The sequence below is a fragment of the Anopheles gambiae genome, chromosome 2 (genome assembly GCF_943734735.2).
Source record: "Anopheles gambiae chromosome 2, idAnoGambNW_F1_1, whole genome shotgun sequence".
In the NCBI taxonomy this organism is placed as follows: Eukaryota; Metazoa; Arthropoda; class Insecta; order Diptera; family Culicidae; genus Anopheles; species Anopheles gambiae.
The window spans coordinates 73,865,766-73,877,077 of record NC_064601.1 but is presented as its reverse complement, the minus strand read 5'-3'; the positions used below and the strand labels follow the sequence as shown (position 1 = coordinate 73,877,077).

At 44.4% G+C, this 11,312-nt stretch overlaps 1 long non-coding RNA gene across 1 annotated transcript; it reads right to left on the bottom strand.

The window, feature by feature from the left end:
* LOC133391869 (uncharacterized) lies at positions 1-1,436 on the bottom strand. The gene is made up of 3 exons (XR_009765325.1): positions 779-1,436; positions 617-682; positions 1-546 (listed from the first exon to the last, which is right to left on the bottom strand). It is a non-coding gene; the product is annotated as an uncharacterized LOC133391869 (long non-coding RNA).
* Positions 1,437-11,312: the final 9,876 nt, after the last annotated feature.

The window sequence follows — 11,312 nt, the reverse complement described above, 5'->3', positions numbered from 1 at the left end:
ACCAACATTGTCACGTTGCAAGCGGTTTTTTTTGTATAGAAAAAGTGTTCTCTATAGCGCGGTCAAATCGTTCTCGATAGCAGAACTATAGAGAAGGTTTTTGAAATCGTGCGACAGCGTGTATCATACATTTGGTTTATGTATGCTACATCCCTTCTCAATTTCTTTCATTCTCTCCATTCTCCCTACAAAGACTCTTACTCTCTTTTGTCCATTCTGCACATGCTTACGCTCTTTATTTTACCTTCTTACTCGCACATACATATTTACATACTCACACAATTCACACTGCCTAAAACCGGTGCGGGATACATACGTACCCGTCTTGCCTGCCTTCTCTCCTCGTTCTTCCTTTCCTCCAGCTTTGCCTTCGTCGAATGGTGTGTACTTTCCTGCTTGCTTCCCTCTTGCTGCTCCCACGTGCTGCACAAGCGAGCTGGATGTTCGTCTCTACCTTCCTGCCGCTTCTCCTCTACCAGGCGCTAGCACGTTGGAGGATCGGATCGTTCCTGCCTTCTTTCCTCTCCTGTTCTGTTTTCGGCACTCCTAGGGATAGAAGGAAATATTAACTATTTTGCCAACAGCTGTTCAATTTAACGTCAAGCACAATACTTACCAACCAATTGAATATTGCTTCTGTTGTGGTCCGTGCTCACTTCCGTTCGTGCGCGTGTTACGATTTCTTTAAAAAAAAACGAAATTGATTTTATATCACAATTATCAATACAATTCAGTTTGATAAAGATTAATATAACCCTTTATTAAAAACTGTACTTACCAAATAGTTTTTCCGTACTGGTTTCACGAGAGAAAAAACGGACACACACCGACGCGTCCTACCGCTTGCAAACTTGATTTCACACTACCACATTTTCATGTGAACGCGAAGCAGCGCCTTCCTCGTGTGGCTATACAGGTATTCCCCGATATACGCCATACTCGATATACACGATTTCGCTATACGCTTTTTTTCTAAATTTGACGGTTCTTTGAACAAGTAGTACTAATTTTAGAAATCGAATGTCAAATGCAAAATAAATTCCCTTTTGGTTGAATATTAAAAACCATTTCAAATGGTATAAAATTGAAAAATTCAGTTGAAATTAGATCAAATAACTAATTTAGTGGCTAAAACCTACCACTTCATGCAAAGTTATACGGATATTAGTTATAATTTGACTGAAAACCTCGAAATTCGACTTTCGCTATTGAATATTCGAGATACGCTATTGCCTCCGGTACGCATTGATAGCGTATATCGGGGAGTACCTGTACAATGATACAAAGAGCGGGCGAGAGGAGAACGCTTGCGTGAACGATTGGTGTAGCAAGCGAATTTGGACAAGTCCCAGAAAAGCGAGACGCAAGAGTTTCTCTCCAACGATGGAAAGGGATGAGCTAAATGAAACATGCGAATCGTTGATGCGACACAGCCAAGTCGCAAGCAAATACATACCAACACCCAGAAGAGCGAGGCAGAATGAAAAATTTTGTGAATGTTAGAATGAGAAAAATGATAGATACACATAAAAATCGCGCGATAATGCTGGTTGGGTAACGAGCGCGCGTTGTATGATGAGCGTAAGGGTTATGGTACCAGCGATATTTTTGAACGAAGAGGAACGGGTGTACCCCGTGAATCAGGACCATCCTTGTACACTACACACACTGAACCGCACACATCATACGCAAACTACACACAGCACGCACCACAAAATACTTTTTTGAACCACTCACAAATAACTGCACGGCAGGGTTTCCCGCGTGATTTGCCTACGTTTGCAGGATCAGTTGAAGAGTGACCACGTTTTATCTCCACCTACACCCGAACCACCATCGCCTCCAATTATTCGGACGACGAAAATTTAGTGAGGTTACAACACTGCCTGAAAGGTGCAGCACTAGACGCTGTCGGGCACCTGTTGCTGTTCCCGGGCGGGTTGAGTGAAGTAATCAGCACGTTGAAGGTCAGGTATGGTATCCAGATTTGATTGTGGATCGAGCGGTAGAGAGTGTGGAACGGCTACCCGCCCCTAGAATGGAGAAATTTGACACGATTGTAGAATTCGGGTTCGCAGTTAAGCGTTTGACCGCGACGGTCCAAGTTTCGGGACTGGTAGGCTACATGTACGACGTGGTGTTGCTTAAGGAGCTCACGAGGAAGCTGCCTTCAGTACTGTGTATTGAGTGGGCTCGATTGAGAAAACGATCACACGAAGTGAACATCTTCTTGTTTGGACGATGGATTGGAGAATTGGCGAACGATCTCTGTGGGGTCATTGATATACCCGACACTGAAGTGGGCAAGGCATTCATCAGGCTCGACCCAATCAACAGCAACCCCCACGTACGACAGCTGGGCCGAGCTATCGATCCGGAATGGGACGTCCAAGCAACGCGTACTGCAACACTAACGTTGTGCAGGTAGACCGCTCTACCGGCAACTCTTTGGTTGACCTTTCATCGTCGGTGTGTATCCTGTGCGGCGGTCAGTGTTGTTAACTGTTGACATTTTTCATGACAGTCACCGTAAACAGCCGGTCAAAATAATTTTTGGCTGATGACATTCAATGCTTCCACGACACGACTGTCATTAAACGAAATTCATTCGTGTCGCTACCGTCAGGGCTGATGCAATGACATGAAATGTAAACAATGTAGTCTGAATGTCATTTGACATTTTTTGAACAACACAAATCGATACAATCGGAGGATTATGAAGAAATAGCAAAAACTAGTGAAACGAAAGCCTTTGCACCGCACGCTCTGTTGTAGTTTGACATGTATACGGCCGTTTGCAATACGACACAGTTCACGATTCATACAGGTTGGCGAATGTCAAATGAATGTATCTTGAAAATGTCTTCATGTCAAATGACATTTTTTGACGGGAATGTCAAATGACAGAGAGAGATGGGAATGGGAAGCTTCAAATCGAATGAATGTTTACAATTTTATGTCGATGAACGTCACCGTTCGCAACACTGGCGGCGGTACATGTGGTTCGCTGGCCAGTTGTAACAAGTTCCTGAGGACGTCGGTAGCATCAAGGAGGGCGTTCGTGAATGAACGCAAATTATGCCGCAAGTGCCTCGACCATCACTACGGCAGATGCCTCGTCACGGCCTCATGTGGTGTTAATGGGTGCGATCTTCTACATCACGCGTTACTGCATCAATTCGAAGGCTCACTCGCAGGACCCGGGACGACGGCGCATGAAATGAGAGGTACACACGTTAACACACATTCAAGTACTAACGAAAGCGTTATTTTAAAATACCTTCCAGTAGTCCTGCATGGCCCGAAAGCTAATGTCGAAACATATGCCTTTTTTGACGACGGCTCCACATGCACCTTCATGGATCACGACCTGCTCGAAGAACTAGGTTTGAAGGGTGCGCCACGTCCGTTGTGCATTCAATGGACAGGAAATGTCACGCGGGAGGAGCACGATTCGGTACAGGTAGCAGTGCACATATCGGGGAAGTAGAAGAAAACAGCGCCCTACGAGCTGTCAACTCTACGCACAGGTCACAAACTGGCACTTCCTAGACAGACCATGGACGCATCCCAATTCGCAGCCGAATTTGCACATCTGAGGGGCTTACCGCTGGAGTCTTATGTCGATGTAGCACCACGCACCTTGATCGGCGTTGATAATTGCATCCTGGGACAACCGCTGAAAAGTTTAGAAGGAATAAATGACGAGCCAGTTGCGTCTAAGATCCGTTTGGGATGGGTCCTGGAAGGGCCGTGCTCGGTAGCGACCGCCACGCCAAAAACATCCCTACCGTTGTTCCATATATGTTCATGCGACGACTCCGATGAAACACTCAATGCTGCAGTAAAAGAACACTTCGCTTTGGAATCTATCGGCATCGATAAGACTGTGGACGTAAGAAAGTCCAAGGACAACGAACGTGCCCTTTTGCTATTGGAGCGTGAGACGAAATTCGATGGCCGGCGTTATGAAACTGGTCTCCTGTGGCGCTAGACGACATCAAGCTGCCATGCAACAAAGCTGCCGCGTTAAAAAGGTATAAGTGCCTGCAACAAAAAATGAAAAAAGATCCCATTTTAGCAGAAGCAGTTCGTGAAAAGATGGAGGACTACAAGAGGAAAGGGTATATAAGACGCTTAACCGAAGACAAATTGGACAAAACATACGACAACGATTGGTACCTGCCCATCTTCCCTGTAACCAACCCGAATAAGCCTGGAAGGATACGGATGGTTTTCGACGCAGCAGCAAAGGTACGTGGAGTCTCACTAAACTCATTCCTTCTAGCTGGGCCAGACATGTTAGCCGGTCTGCTTGCTGTCCTGTGCAATTTTAGAGAGTATCGTGTGGGGATAGTAGGAGATATCCGCGAAATGTTTCATCGCGTGGGCGTAAAAAAGGAAGACCAGAGAAGCCAAATGATATTTTGGGAAGGCGACGATCACGAGGATAACCCGGTTGTTTACGTCGTTACCGTAATGACATTCGGAGCATCTTGTTCGCCGAGCTCTGCACAATATGTGAAGAACCTAAACGCAGACCGGTTCGAGAAGGAGCATCCCCGCGCAGTTGAGTGCATCAAGGGCGAACACTACGTTGACGATATGCTGGCCAGCGTAGGAACTGTAGAGGAGGCTAGCGATTTGGCAAAAACAGTCCGCTACATCCACGCCAGCAGAGGCTTTGAAATCCGCAACTGGGTTTCGAATTCGTCGATGGTTGTGGCATCGTTGCAAGAAACGTCGTGTACTGAGAACAACGGTAACATGGATTGCGGCTCCACAACAGAGAAGGTGCTAGGTATGTGGTGGGATACTGTATCCGATTCATTCACCTTTCGGCTATCTTCGAAGTATGATCGAGACCTATTAACGGGAGAAAAAACGGCAACAAAACGCGAAATCCTTCGAACACAAATGAGCCTATTTGATCTGATGGGTCTACTAGGTAATTTTATCATGTATTCAAAGGTTCTCCTTCAAGAAATCTGGCGTGGCGTATACAGCTGGGATCAGCAACTCGACGGGCGAATAGCCGAAAAATGGGCAACTTGGTTACGAGTTCTTCCGGAAGTCGAAAAGGTATCAGTGCCAAGGTGCATTCGAAAACTATGCACAGCACAGGCAAATATACAACTGCACGTATTCTGCGACGCGAGCGAAAGCGGGACAGCGGCAGTGGCGTATTTCCGTTTTGAAGAGGAGGGGAATGTAGAAAGTATTATCGTGGGTTCCAAAACGCGTGTAGCACCAATAAAGTTCTTATCCATTCCTAGACTCGAGCTACAAGCAGCGGTTATAGGTGCTAGATTAGCTGATACCATACGTCAAAGCCATAGAATGGCAATCAGTCGGACGACCTTCTGGACGGACTCACGAAATGTGCTTAGTTGGCTACACTCCGATCATCGACGGTATAGCCAGTCCGTGGCGTTTCGTGTAGGGGAACTCCTCGAAACCACAAATGTCAACCAGTGGAGGTGGACCCCGACCAAGCTCAATGTTGCAGACGACGGCACCAACCGGACTAAGGTACCGGACTTATCGCGAACTAGTCGATGGTTCTCTGGCCCTGAGTTCCTTAAACATCCCGAGTCCGGTTGGCCAGCAAAGGAAACACCGACGAGCGACACTACTGAAGAAATACGGAAGAGTATATGCGTCCACAAAGCTATCCAGCAGTTCATTCGGTTCGACCGCTTCTCTAAGTGGAAGAGAGTATTGCGGGCGACAGCATTTGTCGTACGGTTCACCAAAAAAACACGATCAACGACGGACAACACGTTCAAAGGACCACTTACTCAGGAGGAGCTGGCGGAAGCAGAGGTGATCCTGTTGAAAACCATACAACGAGAGGCCTACTCGAGCGAGATCGAAAGTCTACAACCCAAACGACCAAAATGCGATGAATAGGTAAAACTATGGAACTGAGATGGGGCCCTATCTCAGTAACCAAACTGGTACCCAAAGGCAGACAATTTTTAACTTATTTTTTGAGAGAGAGCAAAAAGCTGATGCTCCTCCCTCTTTTCCAATTCTCTCTAGAATTCCATTAGTATGAGTTCTAGAAGAAAGGGAAAGGAGAGAAGATGTAGTAAGTGAATTAAAGTTGATGAGGAGTGGGGAGGGTCACATTCACCGCCAAATCGAGAATATGACATTGGCCGGTGGTGTTTGGGGTATCGGCGTTCCGTGTGGACCAGGGATGCTAAAAGGAAATACTCTGTATATTTCCGTACAGTATCTCATTGCGGCGGAACCTTACAAATGTTATTGCGCGGTCGAATCAGGAATCGCGCATCGGATCGATGGAAGAAGGGAGTACGAACGAGGAGAGAGAAGAAGAAGCACAGAGAAAAACGCGGCACATTCACTCATACATTCTTACAGCAGCAGGCAAGTCGCGAGAACATGAAATCGGGAGAGTATATTTTAACGCTCGCGAATGGTATAGAAGATAGAGCAAGACAGCTCAGTTTTTGTTCAAGCTAGGTCCAAAATGTTTCCTTGGGAAAAACCGGCCCCGAAGGCGCATCCATGGAAAAAAGGGATAGATAAAGGTAGCTCACTATATAAAGTATCACCGGTAGTCGACAGCCGCGGAATATTAAGGGTCGGAGGACGGCTATCTGAGTGCATTGATATCAGCGATGAATTACGTAACCCAATTATTATTCCCGGAAATCATCGGGGAACGTCCTTGCTAATGCAGGAATATCACGAAAGGTACATGCATGCAATCACAGCACGGTGATTAACGAGATACGGTCGCGGTACTACATTCCGAAGTTATTAGGAGAATATCGCCGAGTAAGGAGAGCATCTGGTGGCCGGTCTGGTGGTACAGTCGTCAACTCGTACGACTTTAACAACATGCCCGTCATGGGTTCAAGCCCCGAATAGACCGTGCCCCCCATACGTAGGACTAACTATCCTGTTATGGTAACAATAAGTCACTGAAAGCCAAGCTCACTTTACTAGTGGGTGCAGGCAGGCCTTGACCGACAACGGTTGTTGTGCCAAAAAGAGGAAGAAGAAGAAGAATATTGATATGTTTTCTTGCTGGTGCTCTAATCAATTTCCCATGAATATATGTTTCTACATAAGCGTAATCGACCTTTGTACCATAGTGATTAGTTGCAATCACTTGGAATAAACGCATAATGTTTGTATGGCCACTGAAAGTATGTTTGTTTTCTGTTTTTCCCCTTCCAGACCAGCTACAAGTAGCAAGGAATTGTTTATCGAATAGTAGATCAAGCATTCTGCTATTTGCATCTTCAGAATCAATTTCTGCATCCAAGCGTTGGGCTATGTTATTAAAATAATCCTCTTTCTTCAAATTGTCTTCAAAAACAGTTAGTTCGTCAACGGTCTTAATTGTCTGTATGCTAGTAGCATTTGTGCTTTGACTACCTTTTTTTTTCTTCAAAATATTGACAATTTCACTAACCATTACAAACTTTTCCATTTCTCTGCTGTTTTTCTTCCGCAGTTGTCGCTGACACAAAGCACAACAAGTGTGCTTGTTTGCAATGTGTTCCTGGTTTTTTGGAATCGTATCATTATCGCTATCGAAATCTGGTAACATATCTACCATAGACTTCATGCTGCTGATGCTCGAGTCCAGATTTTGAGATGTTTTTGGTGTTGCTGGTACTATTTTCGACGCTACACACACTTTCATCTTAGACTCCGACGACACTATGGCAGCAGTAGGTGAGTTTTCTGTAATTGTTGCTCTTTTTGATTTTGTAGGCACAACCAATAAATCTTTTATCTTTTATCTTTTATCTTTTATCTTTTATCTTTTATCTTTTATCTTTTATCTTTTATCTTTTATCTTTTATCTTTTATCTTTTATCTTTTATCTTTTATCTTTTATCTTTTATCTTTTATCTTTTATCTTTTATCTTTTATCTTTTATCTTTTATCTTTTATCTTTTATCTTTTATCTTTTATCTTTTATCTTTTATCTTTTATCTTTTATCTTTTATCTTTTATCTTTTATCTTTTATCTTTTATCTTTTATCTTTTATCTTTTATCTTTTATCTTTTATCTTTTATCTTTTATCTTTTATCTTTTATCTTTTATCTTTTATCTTTTATCTTTTATCTTTTATCTTTTATCTTTTATCTTTTATCTTTTATCTTTTATCTTTTATCTTTTATCTTTTATCTTTTATCTTTTATCTTTTATCTTTTATCTTTTATCTTTTATCTTTTATCTTTTATCTTTTATCTTTTATCTTTTATCTTTTATCTTTTATCTTTTATCTTTTATCTTTTATCTTTTATCTTTTATCTTTTATCTTTTATCTTTTATCTTTTATCTTTTATCTTTTATCTTTTATCTTTTATCTTTTATCTTTTATCTTTTATCTTTTATCTTTTAAATCTTCGACTCTGGTAGTGTCATGGTCAAGGAAGGAAGCAATTCTATTGAAGTAATGTGAATGGAAGGTGCAGTACTTCTACCAGATGAATCAGATGCGATTGGCGTTGCCTTAGTCGTTCCTGAAAGTGGTTTAACGGAAGGTTGAAGCGCTGACACCGGTGAATGAAGTGATGAAGCAGCCATTTGCAACGAAGATTCATACACTGTAGAAGCCGAAGCTGATTTATCGACCGAGTAAGAAGTGCCTGGCTGGGCTGTTGCCGTTACTGTAGTCGACGGAGATGCAACGGTTCCAGATGGTACAATGGTAAGGATTGTGGTTCCATAAGGAAGCATAGGAACAGTTGACGTTCCCAGCGATGGCACAGACACCAATGCTGGATTGGTCGATGGTTGCGCGGTCGAAATCGTAACCGTACCAGACGAATGCATAACGGATGCACCCTGCACATTCACTGCTAGTTGGCCGATCTGAACCGTTCTTCCACATGGAAGCCTTGCTGTGGAAGGCATTCCAATTGAAGGCACAGGCACAATTGGATTGGTTTGCGGATTTACTGCAGATTGAACCATCCGTATTATGGTCCCAGAAGGGAATTGGATTGGTGAACTGGTCGTCTGCATCGAAAAAATCGGGTGCGGGTGTCGGCGGGGGCGCCATGCTGAATGCGTGTAATGAGATGATGCTACCGTTGATGTGAAGCTACAACATATGTTATCTACATATCTGCGCAGGCAGTACCTAGCTACAACATATCTGCGCAGGCGTGGATGGTGCAACCGTTCGAATCAATGTTCCCGATGGAAGCAAAGTTGCTGTGGCCATTCTTGTTGAAGACACAATCGAAGACGTGACTGCAACTGAAGTCGGTGGCGTCATGGTGTATATTGAGCCAGTCGAACTTGGCATTGTTGCAATCGACGAAGGCATTTGTGCACCAAATGCAGACGCCGCAATACACGGCTCCGACGGTATATTAGCCCGTAAAACCGTGCCGATAGGACGGGGGCATCGTGTTGAAGTCGAAGGCACAACAGGTGAACCATGCACCATTTAATATTCACTCACATTTAATACCAAAATTCACGAAACTTATACTCACTGTTTCTTCTTCTTCCTTCGCAGGGTATAACAAACTGACCCACTCAAATATAGCACCAAAACAACTACGAAAGACAGTATTTAAAGGTTAGTTGACATTATTCTACCATAAACATTTAACTAAAGTTATCTTGTAATGTTTTTAATAACTTTTTTACTGTTTTACTTTTCACTGTTTAAGATCACTCCTACGCGTATATGAAATTTTGCCGGTATGAAAATGTAAACATCTGATTTGACAGCTTCGAATAAAGGCAGAGTTGACACACACTCCATTGCAGGGCCTCGACATTTCACTCACACATTGAAAGAAAAGAAACTCGGAAACCGAGAGAGCGCACCGTGTATTTTATATGGGAGCGGGAGAGAACCGTGGTACCCATTCTCTCCCCTTTATTTAAGCCTAGGAAATCTTCCACCCAACCCGCTGCGTAAATTCGAGCAGTTTCCAGCGCAGAAAATGTACCAAAATCTGCGCTGGCCAGCGCAGATTTTGGCCCGATCCACGCGCTGGACTTCAGCGATTCCTGCGCTGGGTCGAGCAAGTTTAGCGCGAAATGGACGAACTATTTATGGCGGTGGAGCAAAAAAAAAACGGTCAAAAAATTTAAAAATATTGGCGCCCATTTTTTCGTCCGCTTCTTCTCCCTACCTCGCCCTGCCCTGCCTTACTTGCGCTTCTGCCCGTGCCTTCCGCCGCCAGCTGATTGGTTGTTGTGGTGTATGCGTTGATACTCATATGTGCATTGCGGTTGTGTATTGTTATTGGTGGGTGTTAGCATTTATTAATTTGTGTGTGACCTTGAGACGCTGTGGGAGAAGCTGGATTGGGATTCAAAGTGTTATCGGTGTATTGATGGATTATTTTATTTCGTGCCGCTGCTGATGAGACCATTCGATGCCCCTGCCAATTGAGGGTGAAGAAGCCTATTTAAAACAAGCGTACGAGAACGTCTAACACTAATCTAATATTTTTTTATTTGAACATGTTTGATGCTTCAACGACCTTCTAAGCATCATGCAGCACAGTGTATAGTGGCAATAAAATATTTTTTTTAATGTGTCGAAATCTGTCTCGCGTTTTCGGGTCTCGTCACACACACGCACACACACAGCGCGGGGAAAGTGACCGTTCACTCTGTCATGTTCCGCTCCCCCACCCCGCCTGGCGCTTTGGATGAGGATGCGCTGCAAGATAGCTGATCCAGCCTATCTTCCGATAAGGTAGCCGTAATGGATTATGCGGTAAGGGGGGTTTGTGAATGCGTATTCGCGTTCGCGCTTTCGTGGGTGCATGCTCGCGTGCGCGCTTTCGGGGGTGCGTGCTGGCGTGCGCGCTTTTATGCTCGCGGGCGCGCGTGCGTGCGTGTGTGTGTGCGTGCGTGCGTGCTGGCGTGCGCGCGTTCATGCATGTGTGCACGCGCGCGCTCTCGCGTGCGTGTGTGTGTGTGTGTGTGTGTGTGTGTGTGTGTGTGTGTGTGTGTGTGTGTGTGTGTGTGTGTGTGTGTGCGCGAGTTTGCGCGCGCGTGTTTGTGTGTGAGTTTGCGCGCGCGTGTTTGTGTGTTTGTGTGTGTGCGTGCGTTTGGTAACCCCAAAACTATTTGCTTCTGATGCGTACATTTTCATCCGCTGCGGCTACAAAGTCCATGCATTTTCGATCTCGCTACCTGACAGACAACACAACCATTGGCATTGGCATCTTTGCGATCGGCTCTGCTGCACATTTATTTCTAATTCAGCTAGCGGGCGCAAGTGGAAACAACATTTTGAATTGAATTCATACAAAAGAGGATTCTGGTTTGGTTTATTACG